This window comes from Myotis daubentonii, chromosome 2, assembly GCF_963259705.1.
Source record: "Myotis daubentonii chromosome 2, mMyoDau2.1, whole genome shotgun sequence".
In the NCBI taxonomy this organism is placed as follows: Eukaryota; Metazoa; Chordata; class Mammalia; order Chiroptera; family Vespertilionidae; genus Myotis; species Myotis daubentonii.
This window is the reverse complement of record NC_081841.1, coordinates 190,054,888-190,080,373: the sequence shown is the minus strand read 5'-3', so window position 1 is coordinate 190,080,373 and position 25,486 is coordinate 190,054,888. Positions and strand designations below refer to the sequence as shown.

At 39.6% G+C, this 25,486-nt stretch overlaps 1 protein-coding gene across 1 annotated transcript in view; it reads right to left on the bottom strand.

Moving 5' to 3' along the window:
- MYO16 (myosin XVI) overlaps positions 1-25,486 on the bottom strand; it is a 424,936-nt gene that overhangs the window by 1,594 nt on the left and 397,856 nt on the right. The window lies entirely within an intron of this gene.

Genomic DNA, 25,486 nt, shown 5'->3' with positions numbered 1-25,486 from the left:
TAGTGCACTGGTTGACAAGCGATACAAGAAAGACTTAACTGTCTGTTTGCACTCTATTATTACTTACACTAGAGACCCGGTGCATGACATTCATGCACTGGGGGGCCGGGCAGTGGTTCCTCAGCCCTGTCTGCACCCTCTCACAGTCACGAACCCCTTGGGGGATGTCTGCCTGCCTGCTTAGGCCGCTCCCCACTGTCAGGTGGACATTCCCTGAGGGGTCCTGAGCACTGTTGTGGAGGCGGGAGAGGCTCCTGCCACCGCTGCTGTGTTCACCAGCTGTGAGCCCTGCTTCTGGCTGAGCAGTGCTCCCCCTGTAGGAGAGCACTGACCACCAGGGGGCAACTCCTGTATTGAGCATCTGCCCTCTGGTGGTCAGTGAGCATCATAGCGACCAGTTGTTCTGTCTTTTGGTTGATTTACATATTAGCCTTTTATTATATAGGATTCTTATAACACCTTCTCTTCATTTAACTTATTACAATTATAATTCTGTCTGATGTTCTTGGATTTCTCTAGGTTTGCCTCATTCTAGAATCCACTCAGTCTATGCACAGTTATTAGTCAATATCTTTTAAGGTAATGTGACACCTCTTACTCAAGAGGGCCCATTCATGGTCAATGTTAAGAGAGGATCACACTAATGTAGAAACTGGTTCCAACAGTTAGGTGTGGTGAGGGACAGCCACTAAAATATCAAACGAGCTCAGTGGAGGCAGGTAGTCATGCTTGAGAACATCTGCAACCCCACTGGTGTGTCATGCAGGCGCTATTTTGTGGCAGTGAATTCAAGCTATGATCTAAACTACCAGCTGTGTGCTCTCTCAGACCTTGAGTCCGCAGAGGTGGGAATTTTAGGGGCCTTTGCAGAAGAGGTTAGGAGGTCATAGAAGCCAGGAGGTCAAACCCATATCAAAATGTGCAATTGTGGCAGCTACTTCCCCTCGTTTTCTTCGGGCATCTGAAGAGAGATGCCCTGGAGGCAAGACTTGCCCCTGAGCTGGGGCACTTCAGGACAACCATGCTACATGGATTGCCACGGGCTCCCTCTTCTGCCAGCAGCCAGTAATCCATAACAGCTAGATATTGCAGAAACAGGGTTTTTTTGTTTTGTTTTGTTTTTCCTGTCAATTCTAAAGTGAGTACGCTGGTTTAACAGAATGAGACTCTAGTCATAAACAATACATGAGAATGGGAACATTGGGAGCATTTAGAGGAAATGAGATGGCTCATCCCACCTCCAACTGGCTACTTTGTGCCAGTGCCACCTCCATCCTCTTCATCAAGACAAAAGAGGATACAACAAAGCAGGATACAGATGGTTTCCTCTCCTGTGACAACAGGCACTTGAAAGAAGCGCAGACAGTCCTTGTTCCAGGACAATTCTAAAACCAGCTCCTCCACCTGGCCGCCCGAGCCTATTGTTTGCCCAGGAGAAAGATTTTAAAGCCCAGAATCAAGTTGATGGGCAGAACATTGAGACACGGTGTTAAAACACAGAAGCCAGGAGGTCAAACCCATATCTAGTGTGCATAGCTAGATTTCAGGAGCTGGGCTTTAGCAAAAGGAGTTCCCCCAAATTGACTTTAAAAACAAGCAGAAAAAAAAACAAAACAAACACACTCCTAAGTGTGTAAGACAGGACTGTGATTGTCCAGGTCCTGAAGCAACCTCCAGGCATCAATAGAAAGTGAGCTGCTGAAACAGCATGCCCCACTTTAAAGGGAATTTTTCTCTAGCGTCCAGTACTGCACCAGAATGACCAGGAAAGGAGACATTCTCCTGCTGGGCAGACTCTCATAAAAGCCAGATTGCCTCTGCTGTTAGGGAAGTGAGCCAAGGAAGGGGGCCGGAGGGTGTGCAAAAAAACCCATTTATGTAATAACACCTTAAAGCGCTAAATATGTGCCAGGTACTTTTCTAAGCACCTTATAAGTCTTAACTCATGCAGTCCTCCAAAGGACACTACAAAGCATTTTGTGATGAATAAACTGAGGCACAGAGAGGTTAAGTAATTTTTCCAAAGTCACTTGGAAAATTATGGGACCAGGAAGGCTGGCTCCAGAATCTACCTTCTTAATGATTACAGTGATGGTCACTTACTTAACAACTGTTATCTAGCATGCTAAAAACCAGGGTCTCTATATCACCTTCCTTTTCTTGTCTTTTTCTAAATGGCACTTGAGTAAAATCTGTATGTTTCCTCAATTAATGTACTCTAGGGCCTCTATTTTTCCATTAGTGTATTCTGTGTTGATTAAATTTAGCTTCAGTCTCATTCACTGTATATATTCAATGAATATATATATACTAGAGGCCCAGTGCACAAAAATTTGTGCACTGGAGAGGGGTCCCTCAGCCCGGCCTGTGCCCTCTCACAGTCTGGAACCCCTTGGGGGATGACCACCTGCTGGCTTAGGCCCGCTCCCCAGGGGATTGGGCCTAAGCTGGCAGTCAGACATCCTTAGTGCTGTTGAGGAGGTGGGAGAGGCTCCCACCACCACCGCTATACTGGCAGCTGTAGCCTGGCTTCTGGCTGAGCAGAGCTCCCCCCGTGGGAGCGTACTGACCACCAGGGGGCAGCTCCTGCATTGAGCATCTGCCCCCTGGTGGAGAGTGTGTGTCATAATGATCAGTCATTCCCAGTCTTTCTGCTGTTAGGGTCAATTTGCATATTACCCTTTTATTATATAGGATGGAGACCTGGTGCATCGTTGGGGGCCAGCTGGTTTGTCCTGAAGGGTGTCCTGGATCAGGGTGGGGGTCCTGCTGGGGTGCCTGGCCAGCCTGGGTGAGGGGCTGAGGGCTGTTTTCAGGCTGGCCACACCCCTTTCAGGGCGGGGTCCCCAATGGGTGCCTGGCCAGTCTGGGTGAGGGGCTGATGGCTGTTTTCAGGCTGGTCAAGCTCCCAGCGGGGACTCTCACCCCATGAGGGTGTGGCCAGCCTGGGTGAGGGGCTGATGGCTGTTTGCAGGGTGGCCACAGCCCCTTCAGGGTGGGGTCCCCACTGGGGTGGTGCCTGGCCAGTCTGGGTGAGGGGCTGAGGGCCATTTTCAGGCTGGCCACAGCCCTTTCAGGGTAGGGGTCCCCACTAGGGTGCCTAGCCAGCCTGGGTGAGGGGCTGATGGCTGTTTGCAGGCTGGCCACACCCCCTTCAGGGTGGCAGGTCCTGCTGGGGTGCCTGACCAGTCTGCGTGAGGGGCTGATGGCTGTTTGCAGGCTGGCCAAGCCCCCCCAGTGGCAATTCTCACCCCATGAGGGTGTGGCCATCCTGGGTGAGGGGTTGATGGCTGTTTGCAGGCTGGCCATGGCCCCCAGCCACCCAAGCTCCCAGTGGAGGCTGGCTGGAAGCAGGTATCTGCGATTTATTTATCTTCTCTAATTGAAACTTTGCTGCCTTGAGCGGAGGCCACAGCCGGGCAGGGCAGGCGGGAAGCTTGGCTTCCTTAATCACTGGGGCAACCAAGCCTCCTGCTTGCTCCAGCTCCATGGCTGCCAGCTGCCATCTTGGTTGGGTTAATTTGCATATAGTCACTCTGATTGGCTGGTGGGCATGGCTTGGGGCATAGCAGAGGTGTGGTCAATTTGCATGTTTCTCTTTTATATATATATATATATATATATATATATTCCTTGGCACACTTTCCTTATATAAGAGCCATCTCTGAAAAATGCTATTACTGGGTTAATTTTATGAGAGAATATTTAATTGATGGAAGGTACCTTTACCATCTCAGTTGATTATTTCCCCCAAATTTCCTTGAAAACCATCTTTTTAAAGTAATAGAACTTCGTGTTGATCTACAATATTTAGAAAAAGAAAATCAAGGAACTTCTTCTTCTGCATAGAATATTGTAGGCCATGGCAGGTTATCACCCCATTGTAAAATGATATAAAAGGAATGAATTACAAAAATTATGTTTTTAAAACATCACAAAGCTCTAGCAAAACTGTGAACTAGAGAAACCACAGTTCTGGATGGAGCAAGTCTTTCTGAGTAAAAAATTACTAACTTCTTTTTTGTTACTTTCAGGGACATTTGCCAATTATGTTCTTCTGAGGTCTAGAGAGTCCATTATAGAAGAAAGAGATTATAAACAATATTTTGCAGGTGCATGGAACTAGAGAGACCAATTAAAACTTGAGAACCCTCAAATGCATGGGCATTTTCTCAAAGGGTCATTTGTTAAGTTCTTCAAATGTATAAATAAGTGGTGGCTTGGGCCAAAAACTTGTAAGAAGTAGAGTGAAATGTCTTACAATGACAGAAATGCTTTCAGAAGCAGAAATTTAACAGGGAGATGATAGCCTCAAGCACCTGACTAATCTCATCTTAAAGACTTTTGGGCTTTAAGACTGAGTGGGGGACATGGCTGGAGACTTGAGCTCTCAACTACAGAGCTAGAGCTACTATAATGTTTCAGTGCTAAGGGACCTGTTAAGTTCTCAGTTTAAGCACAGGAAGGTGCAAGCTGAGGATCAGAAGAGAATAAGAGGTAGACTGGTTCTCCAATACCACTGAATTTGTGATTGGATTGAAGTGATCACCCTTGCCTTTTCTTCCTAACAAAGGATGGTGATAAACTTTTGTGTAGAAAACATCATCTATGGAATCTATTATTTACACACAATGCTTACCATGCAATCAGAAATTACTATACATGTGAAGAGATAAGGAAATTTACCAAAATTCAAAAGATAAAACTGATTCACAGATGTTCCAGATTTAGAATTAGCAGATAAAGACTAAAATACCTATGATTAAATATTTAAGAGAACTGAGGGGAAAAAAGGCAAATGTAAGAAATAGCAGAATGAACATAAGCATAAAAGAGTATCTGAAGTAGATGAGATACAAAGAATGTGGCCAAGCAATTGTCAAAGAGATGTTTCCAAAGCTCATTAATAGCATCAATACACATTTTTAATCAGCTCAGTAAACCACACAAAAGATGAACACACAGCATCACCAACAATAAGAAAATGCAAAGCATATCATATTAAAAATGCCAAAGACAAAAGAAAGAGTAAACTTTAAAAATCCAGATGAAAAGACACATTATTTTCAAAGGAATGACAATGAGAGCGAAAGCTGACTGCTAAACAGTAACACTGGAAGACAGACAACAACAAATCAGAGGTTAAAGTTCTGAAAGAAAGTAATTTAACCTAGAATTCTGATTTCAAAAAATGAAAATGAAATGAAAATATTTTTGGACAAACAAAGATGAGGTAACTTGGCATCAACAGTCTTATGCATGTGTGTGTTGTTTTGAAGGTGAGAGAAAATGATAGCACGTGGAAAAAATTGAAATTTTAGAGAGAAGGAAGAACAGTGGGATTAAATGCATAGGTGGATATAAATTACATGTTTGCAATGTCTTATGGACTTAAAATTATATGTAAAACAAGAATGGATGCCACCAATAACTACTAAAGCCAGGAGGGGTTCCATGGAGTAGAGGCTCTAAAGTTCGAGCAGTATTAGGAAAATGGTATGAGTAATAAAATCTGTTAAAATGCAGTAAGTAAGGTGCATGTTTTATTCTCTGGTGAAACTACAACAAGAATAGTAAGAACATATAATCAATAAGTGAAATAAATATTCAATTAATCTAAAAGAAAGCCAGGAAGGTACAAAAAAGACTAAAAAATGGAATCAACTCCTAACAAAACAGTAAAGCATAAAAACTAGAAAAACTAGACAAACAGAATCCAGATCTCCACCTAGTCATTGGCATTGCTCTTCTGTGGTCTGATGGCATGTGCTGGGTTTATCTTCATACTAATGTGAACATACAACTGTCCTGATACCAAGCAAGCATAAAATATACCCATTTTATATTTCTTCTCAATCCTAGACTCTTGCCAGTAGGTTTTCATAGTGACCAAAAACACATACGAGGTGGGACCCTCTGCAAAGACCTTCATGATAGGAACAGATTTGCAGACTGAGTCACTCCATAGAGGCTACCCCAATCTGCTGAGAGTGACCGCTGATCTGAACTCGGCTTGGTGGGAGAGATTCTGACATACAATGTTCTAAGTCCCCTAAGTCATTGCTTCACTAAAAAAAAAAAAAAATAAATAAATAAATAAATAAATAAAAAATTGCTCTCTACCCTTTCAAAGCTTCTCAGTATTTATTTTAAAAATCTGAATTCCCAAGTATATTATAAAAGGTGAAACTCATACACACACACCATGAGAAAGCACTTTCTTAACGAAGGTATTGATGTCTTGAATAATGTAGTGAACAAAGAAGAATGCCATCTTTGAGTCAATGACAGAGCTCTCTAGGCTTCCCTGAGAAGCACAAATTTGACTGATATTTGCAATAATCAACTAGTGCTCAGTATAAACCCTTTTATTGAGAGAGCCCATGGAACTTTATTTTCTATTATGGAGATTAATAGGTATTGAGTAAAATTTAATAGGTATATAAAGATAGTTGCCAGAATGGCATAAAGGAGATGCTAAAATATTAACATTATTGATCTTCAATTACAAAAACAAAACAGAATCTTCACAGGTTATTTTTTAAATGAAAGTTAAAATTCCGTGTAAGAATATCTGATAGATCATTACTATCAATACTGAAGTTCAGAAGGCATTTTGAAATCATGATGTATGAGAAAATATACAGAAGACCAGAAGATGAGGACAGTGTCCTTTGACCAATGGTGTTTAATCTGCCTTGGTTAGATTCACTAAATTTATTAGATTGTGAGGTATAAGAATGATAGTTGTCACAGTTAAGAGCTTTCATATTTTAGAATATTAAATACAGCTATGCATATTACTTAAATGGTGGTCAAGTTATAAGCAACAAAAAGTATTTATAATATTATTCAGCACTGTAAAACATCTAAATCATGTTTCTCTATTCTTTAAATTTCACAACCCGTTGCTAATAACAAGCACCCTCACAGCCTCCCTTACTATTATTTGATATTTCACAAAAATATTATCATTAAAAAGGTGATAATGATTTTTTAACAATAATTCTGTTATTTATATTGAAAGGGAAACATTTTCTGAAAGAGGAGAAATAACTCTGGGGTTAGGGATGCTGCTTGCAATGTGGGCTCAGAGTCAGCTGGCTTCCCCCAGGTCTCATTTATGTGGATTTGTTTGTAGGATAAGGATACCGTATTGGTGTATTTTAACTTAAATCTTGTTTTCCACTGTTTTAAAAGATAGATTTCCACCCCACTTATTTATTTTCTGGCATGTTTTATATAATAGTGTCTGTACACAAACCACCTTTCAGAAGCAGAAGGCAAGTGTTATAACTAAGAACTAAAGTTTTTCACACATCTGAACCTTTGGGTATGAGATGCCCTGCTTTTAAAGGAAGTTTTAATAAAGGCAACTCACACAAGTGTCTTAATGTGCTGCCCATGGAATAGAGATGGAGTGAGTAAAAAAGAGGGAGGTTTTTTTGTTTTGTTTTTTTAACCTTTCTTATTTTTTCTTTATATCATGTTAGAGAGAAGGAAGAACTTCTCTGGGCAAGCAAACTCTATGGACGAAGGTCTATAGAGACTTCAGAGAGGTGATAACTTTTTTTTTTTAAATTTCAGAGAGAGAGAGAGAGAGAGAGAGAGAGAGAGAGAGAGAGAGAGAGATGCCCTAACCAGAAATCTAACCCACCACCTTTGGTGGATGGGATGATGTACCAACCAACAGAGCCACACCAACCAGGGCAGAGAGGTGGTAACTTTTGAACTAAATTTTGAAAAATGAGATGGTCAATTATACGGAAATGGGGGGAAACAGGCAGGGAGAGGTATTTCTACAAGACTTGATATAGACATTGGACTTCATTCTTTAACAGGAAATTACAACCTATGAAGATGCTGAGGTTGGTTGAACAGACAGTATAGTTGACAACCTGGACTTCTGAGTCAGAGGACCTGGACTGGAATCCTAAATTTGCCACCTAATAGTTGTGTAACCTTGCAGAAGTCGATCAGCTTACACATCTGTAAACTGGGATCACAATAATAACAATCTACCGCAAAAGGACAAAAGGAAGAGTAAGTGTTACATGAGCTACTTAAAAGTGAGAGCTCTATACAATGTGGGCTATTACGACTTTGTCATTGTTAGCTGTTTGACTTGAGAAAATCTCTAAACATTCTGAATTATAGTTATCCTAATGACTCAGTCAGACACTGTTAAATGTAACCACCTCTCGCAATTTAGGATCCTATATAAATATAACATAGTCTCGCCCAGCTGGTGTGGTTCAGTGGTTGAGTGTTGACCCCATGAACGAGGCGATCACAGTTTGATTCCCAGTCAGGATACATGCCTGGGTGGTGGGTTCGATCCCTAGTAGGGGGTGAGTAGGAGGCAGCTGATCAATGATTCTCTCTCATCATTGATTGATGTTTCTATCTCTCTCCCTCTCCCTTTCTCTCTCTGAAATCAATAAAACATATTTAATAAATAAATAAATATAACATATTTATGTTGACATGTTATTAACATGACACTCTCAAAACACTGAGCAATACACTGGGTTTATAACATAACTATGATTTATATTTGATTTTAATTAAAGAAAGTTATTCAGGAAAAAAATGATGAAAGGTCTAGAGCAGTGGTTCTCAACCTTCCTAATGCCGTGACCCTTTAATTCAGTTCCTCATGTTGTGGTGACCTTCAACCATAAAATTATTTTCGTTGCTACTTCATAACTGTAATTTTGCTACTGTTATGAATCTTAATGTAAATATCTGAGATGCAGGATGTATTTTCATTGTTACAAATTGAACATAATTAAAGCATAGTGATTAATCACAAAAACAGTATGTAATTATATATGTTTTCTGATGGTCTTAGGCAACCCCTGTGAAAGGGTCGTTCGACACCCAAAGGGGACCCACAAGTTGACAACCACTGGTCTAGAGGTTTTTGAATTTTAGGAGAAAAGTAAAAAGGGTATACACAGATTTTAGTGAATAATTTAAGTAACTGTTAAATGTTTTTGAAATTTGGGTTTGATATATATTTTCAGGAGTCCTTAAGTTCTTGGGACAATCTAAGATTTTTGCATTTTGATTTTTATAATATTTTTAAAAAGTTATGTAATTGTACTTTAAATCATTTGTATCCCTACTTTTTAAGCTAGCAGTCTGTGAGATTTTATTTTCTGACTTGGTATTTTATTTACAAGCAGATTGACACAAGTAATATTATTTGTATTCTTGCAGGTTAAGAAGAGTGATATATTTAATATGCAAGTAGGCATCCTTCTCCAAGAAAAAGCTAAATGATCTGACAGTGTCGGTTGCACAGCAATTCAAATAGAAAAAGAAGGGATAGAGAATTGGGTAAAACCAACTGCACAAGATGGCAAAAGTGTCCTGAAGTTTATGGAATCTGTGTCAGTACCATCTTCATATTTCAACAGTAATTTCATGTCAGCTAAACAGAATCATACCTAATATAAAATGTAGAAAATTTTAATATTTTTGCTTTTGTAAGTTTCTTTTCTACTGAATTTTTAAATGTGCTTTGGTTTTTACAGCTTTAATGAGAACTAAAAGAATAAAGAGAGTTTATGTAACATCTTATCATTCCAATAAAGTAATTTAAGAAATGTTAGGAATCAAGGACAATTTTTTTCCAATTAAAAAGGATCATATACATATATTATCAAAGTGAGAAAAATGCTGATCAATGTGAGCAGAATTCCCTGTGAGTAGAATTAGTTACTGTTTGATAAGACTATGGGTGTCTTAGAGTCCAAAATGAGTAAATCAATCTCTACACAGCACAATGCATCCAGTTCACTTACATGGAGGGTTTAAAAGGAATTAACATGTGAATGCCTAAATGCATGTTTAAGAGAAGGAACAGATGTTACCACAATACAGGCATACCTCTTTATATTGCCCGCCACTGATATTGTGTCTTTTACAAATTGAACGTTTGTAGCAACCCTGTATCAAGATGACAATTTTTCTATAGCCTCAAATTATGGTTAGTACTTTTCAGCAATAATGTCTTTTTTAATTAAGGTATGTACATTGTTTTTTAGACATAATGTAATCACAGTCTTAATAGACTACAGTATACTATAAACATAACTTATAGGCATTGGGAAACCAAAAAATTTGTGTGACTTGCTTTATTGCCATATTTTAATGATTACTGTATTTGCTTTGTTGTGATGGTCTAAAAACAAATCCACAATATCTCTGAGGTATGCCTCTATATCAGACTTGTGGTTTCATTTTTTTTTTAAACTTAAGAGCAATGCGGTACCTCACCTCCATCGAGACCAAGGAAGGCGAAGGAAAAAAGTGCCTTGAAGTAACACCAGACTGACCCTGGACACATCTCATATTTGAGATAAAGTTTATATCTTGCCCTTTCAAACAATATAAATCCCTAGGAACTTATTAAAAAGACTCTGCAGCTCTGAAATCCCATAGGGTATGTGTGTGGGTGGGATATAGACATGCCAGATGGGTTTGAATGACTAATGAGTGGGATCACTGAAGGGAGTGGAACAGCTACCATGGATTTCATAGTGGTCAAAGAATGCAATGCCTTAAGCAACCAAATAAGCTTATCGTATGCTATGGTGTGAATGTTTGAACCCCTCAAATTCACATATTGGAATCCTAAAGTCTAATGTGATGATATTTAGAACTGGGGCTTCTTGGAGGTGATTAGGTCATGAGGGTGGAGCACTCATGAGTAGGATTAGTGCCCTTATAAAAGAGATTTCACAGAGCTCCCCTGTCCTTTCTGCCACATGAGGACAGAGTGATAACTCTGATACCTGTAAGATAGCTCTTCCCTGGCCATGCTGGCTCTCTGATCTTTGACTTCCAACCTCCAGAACTGTGAGGAATATATTTCTATGGGCTACAAGCCACCAGTCTGAGGTGTTTTGTTATAGCAACCTGAAAGGACTAAGGCATCTTATGCCCCAAAATTATTATTTTTGGATAGCATGGGTAAAAAATGGTATCCTATCTAATAATAGAGAAACATGGTAATTAGCCATACCTCCGCTACCCTTCCCATTGGCTAATCAGGGCGATATGCAAATTAACTGCCAACCAAGATGGTGGCCGGCAGCCAGGCAGCCTGAAGCGAACAGGAGGCTTTCTTGCTTCAGTGACAGAGGAAGCCAACATTCCCCACCTGCCTTGCCGGCCTCTGAGCTTGCAGTTTAAGAAACATTATTACAAATATAGAAGCTAACAAAACACCAGAAACCTGCTTTCAGCCAGCCAGGCTTTAGCCAGCAGGACCGCAACATTGTTTCAATTATAGAACAAACACAGATCCCTGCTTTCAGCCAGCCGGGATCTCAGAGGTGGAGTGAGCAGGACCGCAGCAGTGTTACAATTATAGAACCCAAACAAACCAGATACCTGCTTTCAGCAGCCGAGGCCTCAGAGCTGGAGCCAAGCCTCAGAGCTAAAGCTGGCCCAGAATAAAAAAAAAAAAAAGAAAAAAAGGACAGGTTGGGAGCTCCAGTCACCCACCAGCCTGAAAACAGCCCTCAGCCCCTCACCCAGACTGGCCAGGCACCCCAGTGGGGACCCCCACCATGAAGGGGGTGTGACCAGCTGCAAACAGCCATCATCCTCTCATCCAGACTGGCCAGGCACCCCAGTGGGGACCCTCACCCTGATCCAGGACACCCTTCAAGACAAACCAGCCGGCCCCCACCCGTGCACCAGGCCTCTATCCTATATAGTAAAAGGGTAATATGCCTCCCAGCACCGGAATCAGTGGAGCAGCGAGGCCTCCCAGGACTGGGATCAGCGGAGCCATGAGGCCTCCCGGCACTGGGATCAGCGTGACAGGGGGCAGCGACCAAACCCCCTGATTGCCCTGTGGCTCTGTGTGTGACAGGGGGCGGGGCCACAACCTCCCTATCTGCCCTGCTCTGTTCATGACAGGGGAAGGCGCCCCAACCCCCTGATCAGCCCTGCTCTGTGCCTGATAGGGGGGAGCTCCCCAAACCCCTGATTGCCCTGCAGCTCTGTGTGTGACAGGGTGCGGTGCCCCAACCCCCCCTCTCCCATGGGCCCTGCTCTGTGTGTGATGGGGTAGAGCCATAACCTCCCCATAGGCCCTGCCCTGAGTGTGACAGTGGCGGCGCCCCGACCCCCTGATCGGCCCTGCTCTGTGGGTAATAGAGGATGGCGCCCCAACTCCCCTATCAGCCCTACTCTGTGAGTGACAGGGGGGAGCTCCTCAACCCCCTGATTGGCCCTGCTCTGTGCATGACAGGGGGCAGCGCCCCAACCCCCTAATCGGCCCTGCTCTGTGCGACAGGGGGTGGCGCTGCAACCTCCCTATCGACCCTGCCTTTAGTGTGACAGGGGGTGGTGCCCCAACTGCCCAATCAGCCCTGCTCTGAGCCCGACCAGGGGCTGCACCTAGGGATTGGGCCTGCCTTCTGCCACCCAGGAGCAGGCCTAAGCCAGCAGGTCATTATATCCCAAGGGGTCCCAGACTGCGAGAGGGCACAGGCTGGGCTGAGGGACCCCGCCTCCCCCCCCCCCCCAGTGCACAAATTTTTGTGCACCGGGCCTCTAGTTATTCTATAACAGGCACAAAACCCAGGCTTCTAGAAAATGGCACAGGCTGTCAACTTAAAAGTTTTAGAAAATAAAATCATTTGATAGAGAATTTAATAATATATTATACATTACTCTGATTTTTAATTTGACATTTGAAAGAGATCTGAAAGCTGCAGGGTTTGTGACTCAGTATGAGAAAGCACCGAGTCGCAGTTTACAGGGAGCTGGGACAACCTGACGCCTCAAAGAAATTGACAAAGGGACCCACTCTAAAGAGGCCAGAGAGTATTATTCATGCCCCTCCCATGTGGGCTGCGTGTAAGGGGGGGTCAGTATTTTTAACTTACACCCCATTAGTTTACACCACCTGAAATGGGGCTTTTGTTGTACCTATAACTGCACATTTTCCTTTCTATTCTTAAGGATGGATTACAAAAGGGAGCGAAACCATTGACCTTCAATAAATAGGTATGCCTCTTAACACCCCATTACAAGCTCCCAGCACATGTGAACAGATACAGAAATGATCCGCTATGGGCTAGGATACTCATCCTCAAATAAAATCTCTGACTTTCAGCAGGTTTTTAACAAGAATATTCTTTCATTGAAACAGTAATCCTTAGAAACAGTGCTACTTACTACACCAATGATTACTACCTCAACAACTCAGTATGAGGGTTAAAACAATGCATTTATTTTGTTATTGAGAAAATTTTGTTGATTTAATATTTAGCAGTTCAAGAAGTGAATGTGGTTTCCATTTTTCCAACTGGATTTGTGAAGTATTTGTGTCTTCTAATGTCCAGAATATACCAATTAGATATGAAGAGTTTGGTGAAGAGTTTGGTAAAAATTGAGTTCATGCAAATTTTATATCTAAGGTGGGACATTTTTAATGAGTTCACTTACTTCCAGAGGTTAAAAACCACTAAATCTCTTACAACCTAGAGGAACACACAATATAATTTAAAGGCTTAATGAAGTTTATTACTTATATATCTATTTACTAATGGCATTCTATTGTCATTAATAGAGTTTTATGAGATGAACTAATTAAAAAGGAGATATAAATTTTCTTCACTTCCCGTGGATATGCATTTCTATGAATAATATTAATAAATGAAAATTAATAACTTGCTGATTTTTACCTGAAGTCTTTCCCTTCTAGGACAAAAATAGCCTTTGTTAAATAATTCATATGTAAAATCATGTTGCTGTTCATTTGTCACAGAATTGATTTTTCTATTGACTATTCACCCAGAGGTGAAAAGAGGCATTTACTGACATTTATGGAAATTAAAAGAAGGAAGCTTCTTGACTGAATAGTGAGTATTAGTGTTTCAAATGCAAATCCCATTTCCACTTCATGCTAACAAGATGTTGGAAGAAAAACGTTAAAAAATGAAACTCAAAAATCACAGTTTGTAAAACCAAAGTTTATCCAAGTACATTCTAAAATGTGGCATCAAATAAAATGTGATTCAAAAAAGTATTTGATTAAATGGTTGTATATTTATATGCATCTAAAAATAAAATAACAAGAAAAAAAATTGAAAGTGAAAATGATACCGTTATAATTAACGAATTATTGATAACAGGAAAGGAGCAAAGGGAAGGCCAGTGGTGCCCTAAGAAACTCACTCCCACTAGCTACAAGGGGAGATGAGGCATGCTTCCCTCTGCTAACAACAGCAGCATCTCTGGTTTAGGTAAAAGATAGTTGAGCCTTCCAAATTTAGAAATAGGCATTTATACAGCAGCCCAATTAACTTCATTCTCGCTCTTTTGTTTCCTTTTGTTTCTTAAGGGTTAAACAAAGGGGGGAAATATCCTGTAAAAGGCTACAAATTCTATGGGGAACAGCTATAGCTGAACAACCCGCAGTGAGGATGGGAAGACAAGATTTTAATTTTTTACCTTATCTGTACACTTTGATTTATTTTAAAAATTAACTGCTGTTCTTTACTATTATAAGAAGTAATATTAGAACAGATTTAGCATCATTTACATGGACATTTATTTGCGTTTTTCAGCTGATTTTAAGTTCATAGCTGTGAATAAAAATGGACTCTGATGAGTGAATGCATGTTTCTATTAATGGAAAGTCATAAAATAGAAATTTAAAATTGTACTGCACATCATGTGACATAATTAATTTGTGACATTTTAGGATATGGATTTTGTATGAGCTCTGGTTGCTTACCTCAGTTCATTTAAAAAACATGGCAGTATAAGTGACTAGTAGATTGTAGCAAATATTTATAACATATATTTAGAGTATGCTTATAGTAATGACATAGTATAGTAATGGTGTTCAAATCGAGGAACTATATGGAAAAACATAAATCTATTATATTGGAAACAGAAAGTATGAGTATTGTAATTCCTTTGAAAATATTTTTTCTTGGGATATAGGACTCACTTAAAATACCAGAAGGTATTATTGAGGAAAATTAATCTACTAAATTTTATTTCTCCAAAGAATAAATCTGTTGATATAATTTGCTTATTCAAAACTCTTCAATACTGTTGCCTTGCACTAGCCTAAACAATCAAATCCACATACCTTAGCATGTTACATAAAGTCCTATATTTCTGCCCACAATAATTATTCCAGCTTCATCATCATCCATTCTCACATAAACTCTTATGTCAGTCCAATCCATTATCTTCTCTACCATAGTTTCAGTTCGGATGCCTAAACATCGAATCCTCTGAAGTTCCCAAGGCCCAGCTCTAAAAGTAATTCCATGACATTGTTTTGTATTTTGAATCATGTTCACATGCTATTATTCTAATAGATTTTTATAACTGTGTGAAATAAGCAGGTTAATTTTTATTAAACTCATTTCATAGACACTTAAATTTATCTTTTTTTTAAAAAATGTTTTTTTTTTTATTAATTTTAGAGAGAGGATGGTAGAGGGAGAGAGAGACAGAAACATCAATGATGAAAGAGAATCATCAATCAGCCGTCTCCTACACGTCCCCTACTGGGAATCGAGCCTGAAACCTGGGCATGTGTCCTGACCTGGAATCAAACTGTGACCTCTGGTTCATAGGTACTCATTTCAAGATAATATGGTCAATAAATTGTTATTGGGCTGTGGAAATTTTCTGGATTAAAAGGATGAGTAGGACACAAAAAGAAGAAAGGACATTTGGGTTGAATGGTACAAGGAATGGTGTTCATACTTTTGTTGATGTCTGCATTTACAATTACAAAATACACAAGACAGAGAAAAGTACCCTGAAGTGTGGGTGGGACTTGAGAGTTGGCCTTGAACTAGCAATGGAGCTCTGAGTAAGCCTTTCCCCTACTTGTTTGTGTTGTTTTGTAGCAGTTTAATTTATTTGTGTTGTTTTGTAGCAATTTACTGGTTAAGTTATTAATTTCTTAAGATAGTTTTTCTGGAAACAACCACAATCTGTATGTTATGCTAGTAATTATAATTAAATACAAATGAAGACAACCATTTTATAAAATTGGGTATTAAAAACTATTAACCCATTCCAAATAGATTTTTTAAAAATAGCTATAATTAGGAAAGGGGCATAGTTTAGCAACTTCACTGGCCATGGAATTTATCACATGGGGGAAAGCATCTTCTCCGTCATCAGCCTTTAATCTTTCTCCAAAATTTAATTACCAGTTAGTCACCCACTGGAGAATTAGAGGTAAGAGGCAATTCTTCATAATTATTAAATGCACCAAAAAGTTACTAAAAATACTAAAATATTTCTTGGGGCAGCCAACTTGTTATAGAGGACTAACTTTGTCCCTGAGGAAAACTATGTTCATTGATTCTGAGAAATTTCTGAAAGACCTGTTATTAAGAGTTACAAGCTTTGCTCTGGTCAGTGTGCTCAATGGTTAGAGTGTTGGCCTGCACACCAAATGGTCATGGGTTCGATTCCCAGTCAAGGAACATACTTGGGTTATAGGTTCACTCCCTGTCCCCAGTCAGGGGGTCCTGTGAGAGGCAACCAGTTGATGTGTGTTTCTCACAGATGTTTCTCTCTGTCTCTCTCCCCTCTCCTTCCCTCCCTTCCACTCTCTCTAAAAAAGCAATGGGGAAAAATAATCTTCAGGTGAGGATTAACAAAAGAAAAAAAAGAGTTAACTTGGTGGAAGCACCATTGATCATTATATTTTGTCTAAAATTGTGTGATAAGCAATATTCCAATAGTTCTATCATTAGAAGTTATAAACATGTACAACTTTTGCTAGTGAAGGAATAAAGTTTGCTAATAATGGAGGCTGGGCTTAGTTGAGTACCATAAATAATAATGCCCAGCAGCAACATGTAAAATATTAAGCCAAATAAATGATGAAGGGTGATGGTTACTGAAGATGGTATAACAGGCAGACCACAAATCCCAGTGGCTGACACAAAAGAAATATATTACTCACAGTAAGGACAAAATGATTGTTTCTGATTATGATGTACTTTGCATCTTCTTGGGCCTTGGAGTATTCTGTATCCAGATTTTGGATGGGAAGGGACATGGAAAAGTCATAGGCAAAGGGAGGTTTGTATGGGTCAAGCTACAAAGTGGCTAACATCACTATGGCTTCCATTCCATTGGCCAGATCTCAGTCACATGACTATTCTTAACCACAAGGGAGGCTGGGAAATATAGTCTAACTATAAGGCAGTCATGATTACAGGTACATATGCTAGAAAAAATAGGGAAAGCAAAACAGAATTCAGGAAGGATTAGGAAGGAAAAGAGAAGATTTTGCCAAAGTAAGCAACATATGAAAGTAAATATATTAAAGCAAAACTTTGTTCCAAAAATAGATAATAAAAATCACCTGCAAGAATATAAAATTAATTTAAATCCACTTGGGCTTCAAATTCTATGCTTTAAATGTCACTGACTTTCATGACACTTCTTTGCAATGTCAGTTTACCTTTTTCAGAATCTATTCTGACGGGGTCAGAAACACAAAATGACAGTTTCAAATAACAACATAATCATAGAAATCAGGTCTACAAGGCCTACTAAAGTAAAAAGTAAATTCTTTAACCAACATTAGCTAATTTTGTTTCAGCACAGTGGAACAAGATACTATATTTAAGAAGTCAGGAAATCGGGGTCCAGTTGTATGTCTTCCATTTCTGTTACCTTGAGCAATAATACAGCTAATTGTCTTATGTTTTCCACTTACAGAAAAGGCAAATACTTATCCGTTACTTATACTCTAAGCAGACTAAAGTTACCAAAAATGGTAAATGATTTTTGAAGAAAGATAATACAATCTAAAATAATAAAAGCATAATATGCTAATTAGACCGGATGTCCTTCCGTCCTTCCAGACCAATGGTTCTCAACCTGTGGGTCGTGACCCCTTTGGGGGTCGAACGACCCTTTCACAGGGGTCGCCTAAGACCATCGGAAAACACATATATAATTACATACTGTTTTTGTGATTAATCATTATGCTTTAATTATCTTCAATTTGTAACAATGAAAATACATCCTGCATATCAGATATTTACATTACGATTCATAACAGTAGCAAAATTATAGTTATGAAGTAGCAACGAAAATAATTTTATGGTTGGGGGTCACCACAACATGAGGAACTGTATTAATGGGTCACGGAATTAGGAAGGTTAAGAACCACTGTTCCAGACGAAGGCAGGGCTGCGAGGGAAGCCCAGGTCCTGGGTGCCAGATAGAAGTTGGTGCCAGTAGCTGGGGGAAGGAAAGCCTACTCTTGCATGAGTTTCATGCATCAAGCATCTAGTACATTCATAATTGATATTTTATATTTAGCCTGTTGCTGATTTTATATTTAGCCTATTGCTGTAGTTTATAATTTAAAAGTACCCCTTTTCTAGAATTAACATTTTACAATTAATGGTAATTCATTTAAACATCTAATAGAGTTACTCCACTCCAGCCATACTGGCCATCTTGCAATTCAGATATGCTTCTGTCTTGGGGCCTTTGCTGTTTTTCTACCTGAAATGCTCTTCTCTCATATCAACTCCCTCCTTGAATTTCTTACTTAAATTTTGCTCAATGAGGCTTTTGTTCACAACCTGTCTTAAAATTACAACTCAACCCAATCATCCTCCATACCACCCTTTTCACACCTATTTTTGCTTATCCTGTTTTGCTTTTTAAAAAATAATTTAACAGTAGTCCCTTCATTATCCATGGTGGATACATTCCAAGATCTCTAGTGGGTGCCTGAAACTGCAGATAGTACTGAACCATATAAGTATATATTTTTGTGTGTGTGGGTTTTTTGTTGTTGTTGTTAATCCTCACCTGAGGATATTTTTTCCATTGATTTTTCAGAGTGAAAAGGAGGGGGAGAGACAGACAGAGAGGAACATGGATGTGAGAAAAACACATCAATTGGTTGTCTCCCGCACTCACCCTGACCAGGGGAGATTGAGCCTGCCACCAAGGTACATGCCCTTGACCGGAATCGAACTCATAACCTTTCAGTCTGAGATCCGATGCTCTAACCATTTAGCCAAACTGGCTGAGCCCATATATACTTTTAATAATATTTGATTTATAAACTATGTACAGTAAAAGATTAATAATTAATAGTGCAAGTAAAATATAATTATTATAACAATATCTATAATAATAAAAGGGCAATATGCTAATTAGACTGGAAATCTTCTAGATGTCCTTCCTGATGAAGGGGACTGGAGGGAAGCCAGCTGGGTCCCAGGTGCCTGCAGGCAGCCTGAGAGAAGCCAGCCCAGGTCCTGGGTGCCTGTGGGTGGTTGTAGGAGGGAAGCAACCCAGATCCTGGGTGCTGGAGGGCAGCTGGAGGAGGGAAGCAGCCCGGGTCCCGGGCACCGGAGGGAAGCCAATGCCAGCAGCCAGGGGAAGAAGGGCATACTCTTGCATGAATTTTTATGCATTGGGCCTCTATTAGTGTAATAAAAGTAATGTGAATGTTGCCTCTCTTCTCTCTCTCAAAGTACCTTATTGCACTGTACTCACCTATCTTCTTGTGATGATATGAAATGCCTACATGATGCGATATAGTGAGATGAATAATATAGGCATTGTAATGGAGTGTTAGGCTACTATTGACCTTTTGATAATATGTAACTCTATGGCTTCTACTTGCCTGGCACAAGTAGATCCTCAATAAGCATTGTTTGAATGACTGAATAAATGAACCTCCAAAAATTCAATTTTATGTAATCCACTTTCTTAGAAATCAAAATATGTATATTATGTACTTTATTTTGTTTTATGCACTATGCATAAATCCATATATATCCTATATAATAAAAGGCTAATATGCAAATTGACCAAACAGCAAAAATGACCGGTCTCTATGACATGTACTGACCACCAGGGGGCAGATGCTCAATGCTGGAACTGCCCCCTGGTGGTCAGGGCGCTCCCACAGGGGTAGCACCACTCAGCCAGAAGCCAGGCTCATGGCTGAGGAGCAGAGAAGTGGTGGCAGGAGCCTCTCCTGCCTCTGCGGCAGCGCTAAGGATGTCTGACTGCCGGCTTAGGCCCACTCCCCAGAGTTGAACATCATCCGAGGGCTCCCAGACTGCGAGAGGGCACAGGCCAGGCTGAGGGACAACCCCCCACCCAAGTGCATGAATTTCATGCGTTGGGCCTCTACTATGAATATAAACAGAGTTATATATATTAAAACCATGTATTTCATTCTTTATGAGCACTATAAGGGATTTTCCAAAGTCAGTCATTTTTATTGTGACTCTCATGTCACATGCCAACTTTAGAACCTAATTACCATATAAAATGTGACATTAATATCCTCTAATCAATGAGGCAACTGCCTGTGACCCTATTTACCAAGTCTACTGGTACATTTTTAACATAGGCGTGAATTATAGTATTTGATGAATTTAAGAATATTCTATCAGTCTGCTTCCTATTAATCCTCCTGAGGCTGCTACTGGTTGATAATTACATAGAGCTGGCAATTTATTAAGGACATTGTGTTTGGAATACAGAAATGATTAATATGCATTTAATGTGTTCTCTCTATGTTCAGAAGTCTGTCAGGGTCTACATACATGATTATAATACAACAAAATAAGTTTATAAAAGAGATTTGTATTATAGAGTCACAGGAACCAATTTACAGAGGCAGCTACCTATGTTGCTTGGAAGGGGTGCTCAAGGAAGGGCATCAAGGGGAAAGTAATGTTAAAGGAGCATCTGGAAAGCCAATGATAAATGTGGAGAACAGTCCATTTCTGGCAATGTACTCAGAAGTAGGAGAAAATCAGCAGCGTGGTCCTTTGTTGTATAAAGTGTGGAAAATTGTTATCAGCATAGAAAAATATAAAATTAAATTATTAATTTTCACTACTATCAAAAACGAATGCCAAGTAGCTTAAAGTTCTAACTATAAAAAAACAAACCTAATCTTAAAAATATATGTAGAAATACATATTTATAGCAGCAGGGTAAGAGAGTTTATTTTTCTTTTTCATAAGAAAGATATTCTTGAATAGAACAAGAAAAGCACAACCCATAAAGATAAAGACCAATTGATTTGACATAATAACATTATAAATTTATGTGTGATAAATATATAAGCATTGCCAAGATGAAGCAAGCCCACTAAAGCCTATTTCCCTCACTGATTATAACTAAACATTTAGAAAAAAAATACATAAATATCGATGTGATGATTCAGAAAAGTAAACAAAAGCAAGTGAATTGTGGAGGGAATAAAACAGTCTTAAAGCAGAATAAAGACATGTTCAGATTTTTTAAAAATTGCCGGGAGCCGGTCCATGCTTGCTGTTTCAAGGGACCTGGCATATATGGCATACTTTTCTTAATATGTTTGCTCACCTTCTTGGCACTATGTGTTTTAACCAAGGTCACCTCTGAGAAAGGTTGTTTCCCCAGGTAGGGATTTTCCCCTGAAGTTAGGGAGGGAATAAAACCCCTTAACTAAGTGCCAGGCGGGTAATTAGTCACTTTAACTATGAACAATTATGCTTAAGCTACATAATCTTTACTCCCTGGAATGGAGATAAGAAACGCCCTAACCTTTGGAATAGAGATTGATGGGATTGAATCAACTGGTATAAATACAGATGTAACAAGACAGAAAGAGACAGAGCTTAGAACAGAATTCAGAAGACAGAACCTACATGGAGCCTGGAGACAGAAGAACTTCGCAGGAGAGAACATGGCAAAAGATCCTGGACTGAACCTGACTATAAAACATGGCAAGAGAACCTGACCAGGACCTGGCCACAGAACCTGGCTGGAGATCCGACGCAGAACCTCTCTGGAGATCGAGACCATTCCTTCTTTGCCCACTCCGTCTACGCCTTTGGGAACCCCTGGACCTGCTGGGATTGGACCCCGGCAAAAAATGAAGAGAATTTCTTGACCTGCTGCAAATAAAATGCTAAAGGAGGTTCTTCGGGGTGAAGTGAATGACAACGGAAGGACACTTAAAACTCCAGGAATGAAGAAGAGCCATAGAAATTGTAAGTCATGGGGTAACAAAAAAGATTATTTTTCTCCATTAAAGTTGTCTAAAACATGCATCATTGTTGAGAGCAAAGTTTTAACATTGCCTGGGAGAATATATTCAATGTATGTAGGTGTAATACATATGACAACTATAAAGTATAGAGATATACAATATGTGACAACTATAGAGTAGAAGTCAATAATGCAGGTTAAATGGAACAAATTACTTTTAATAGGAGTTTGGTGATTGCAGCACCACAGACTCAAGCACATGTGGTTTGGATGTACATACTTTGGCAGAAGTCAATGGTAAACCATTGCTTCATTTTCTTCTCTTATTCTGTTTATTTTCTGCTTTACCTTGAATACCCTATAATGAGAGAGTCCAAAATGAAATATGAGATCATGCTGAAAGATGAGACTCCCAGGTCAGACAGCACTCAAATAGTTATCAGGGAAGAGCAGAGAACAAATATGAATAGAATGGTTGCCAATGATGCAACTAGACCTAAGCCAGGACGGACATTTAGTGCCTGATGTGCATGAAGGCAAAGGGAAAGAGTGATGCTGCACAACACATACAATCAGAACGTGGAACACAAGAAGCATGAACCAAGTACACTGAAAATGCAAGGCAAGAAATGGGACATCTAACAATTGCAGTGCTTGGTGGTAGCAAACTGAAATGGACTAAAGTTGGACATTTCCAGTCAGTCAACTATAGAGTCCTCTACTCTGGAATGACAAACTCAGAATAAAAAGAATAGCTTTAATACAGAGGCAAGATGTAGCACAGACAGTTAGGGGGTATAGCACAAGGTCTGACTGAACAATATCAAGCAGACTTCTAGAAAAACCTATTAACGTAACTATCATTCAAGCCTGCTCCAATTACAGAGGCTGAAGAAGACAAAATTGAAAGCTTTCACACAAGTATCCAAGAAGAAATTGATTGTACACCTAAACAAGATAAGCTGATAATTATAGGTGATGAGAATGCAAACATAGGAAATAAAGCAGAATCAAATGTCAATGGAAAATTTGGATTATGTATCAGGGATGAAGCAGGAGATTGTCCATCTTCAAACAACCAGATGACTATATACATGGGCATCTCCAGAAAGCCAATACAGAAATCAAATAGACTATATGATTGGAAGCAGGAGATGGAGAAGCTGTATTCTCTCTGCCCAAACAAGACCAGGATCAGATGGTGGTATTGACCATGAATTGTTAATATCAAACATGAGAGTGAAGCTGAAGAAGAGCATCATCAAAGGAATTATAGTGCCATAATATAACAAAGATAACATACCTGATGGATTTAAAGTTCACATTAAAACAGATTTGCACTGTTAAACTTAAGTGACAAAAACTAGAAGAACTGTCGACTGAAACTAGAAAAGGAAGAATGCCAAAAGACAACATGAAAAGTAAAAAGGAAAGAACAAATCAAGATGGATGAAACACTAAATATTGTCAATGGCAAGTGAGAGGCAAAAATAAATGGTAGTTCAAGTAGGGTTTCAATCCTGAATACAATTTTTCAATGACTGTCATGGATATATAAAAAAAGAACTATTACATAGTCAATATAAGGAGATAAAAAGGAACAAAACACACACACACACACACACACACACATGCACACACACACAAGAACAACAACCAAGAGATCCCTACCAGAAGATTCAGGAAAATAATAGGGAAATTCAACCTGGAATAGGAATGCTGAATGAAGGAAGCACATTATTTAGTCAGGAGAAAATAAAGGAAAGGTGGAAAGAGAATCCTGAAGGTCTGTAAAGAAGAGACAAAAGAATGACAGATACCTTTGAAGATCACTAGGAGGGAGAACCTGCAATTCTAGAAAGTGAAAGGAAAGCAGTCCTGGAAGTGTTGGAAAGAAATGAATCACCAGGGGCAGATGGGATATCAATATATTTATTTCAAGACACAGAGACTGAGTCTGTCAAAATCCTAACAAGAGTATGTCGACAAATATGGAAACAAAACAATGGGCTACAGGCTGGATGCATCTCATTTACATCCCAGTTTTCAAGAAAGGAGATGTCAAGGAGTGCAGTAACTATAACACCAGTTCTAATATCCCACACAAATAAAGAGGTTGTTTAAGCTGGATTCTAATTGTGAATATTCACTGGATACTAGAGTGCTCCAAAGAATTTCAGAAGGTTGGTCTATGTTTCATAGACTACAGTAAAGCCTTTGACTTCATGAATCATGAAAAGCTTGGATTTCTTTGAAAGAAGTGGGGGTGCCTCATCACTGGACTGTTCTGAGGCATGGGCAGGAAGCCACTGTCAGGACAGGATATGAAAAGACTGAATGGTTTCCTATAGGCAAAGGTATCAGACAAGGATCCATTTTATCTCCCTATTTTTTCAATCTGTATGCAGAACATAGCATTTCAAAAAAGACTAGACTCGGGAAAAAGTGAAAATTGGTAGAAGAAATATCAATAACTTAAGATATACAGATGACACCATCTTATTGGCAGAAAGTAGCAATGATTTGAAATGACTTCTGATGAAAGTAAAAACAAAAGTGTGAAAGCAGGACTCTATTTGAACATCACAAAGATAAAAAAAAAATCATGACTATAGAAGAAATACACATCTTTAACATAGACAATGATACTAAAATTGTTAAAGATTTTGCTTACCTTGGTTCAGTCATCAATTCAAATGGTGACTGCAGCCAAAAGGTCAAGAGAAGACTGAGACCTGGAAGAATGGCAATGGAAGAACTGGGAAAGATCTCCAAGAGTAAAGATGTGTCATTGGAGACCAAAGGTAAGGTCATTCACACTCTCATGTTGCCAATTGCTATGTATGGATATGAAAGTTGGACAGTGGAGAAAGCTGATAGGGAAAAAAAAGATTCAGTTGCAATATGGTGTTGGAGGAGAGCTCTACCGAAACCCTGGACCACTAGAAAGATAAGCAAGTGGGTCCTAGAGAAAATTAAACCTGGGACATCGCTGGAGGTAAAAATGACAAGCTTTAAAAGTGTAATGGAGAGTTATGCATTATGTTCAGGATGTGATTCAACTCGGTGTGGCAGGCAGGGATGAGATCAGGACTTGGATATATATTTCTCTAAAATATAGTGCCAAAGCAAATATGGGAAAATGATAAGATTTATTGAAGTTGGGTGTTTTACTAGTCACTGTCATTTTTTCCTAAGTTTATAATTCTATATAATAAAGAGGTAATATGCAAATTGACCCTCATGCCCTCATATCACAAGATGGCTGCCCCCAGGTCATCACAACATGGCCACCCCCACATCGTCACAAGATGGCCATCCCCATGTTGTCACAAGGTGGCTGCCACAAGATGGCTACCCCACGTCGTCACATAATGTCCATCCCCATGTTGTCACAAGGTGGCTGCCACAAGATGGCCACCCCCACGACGTC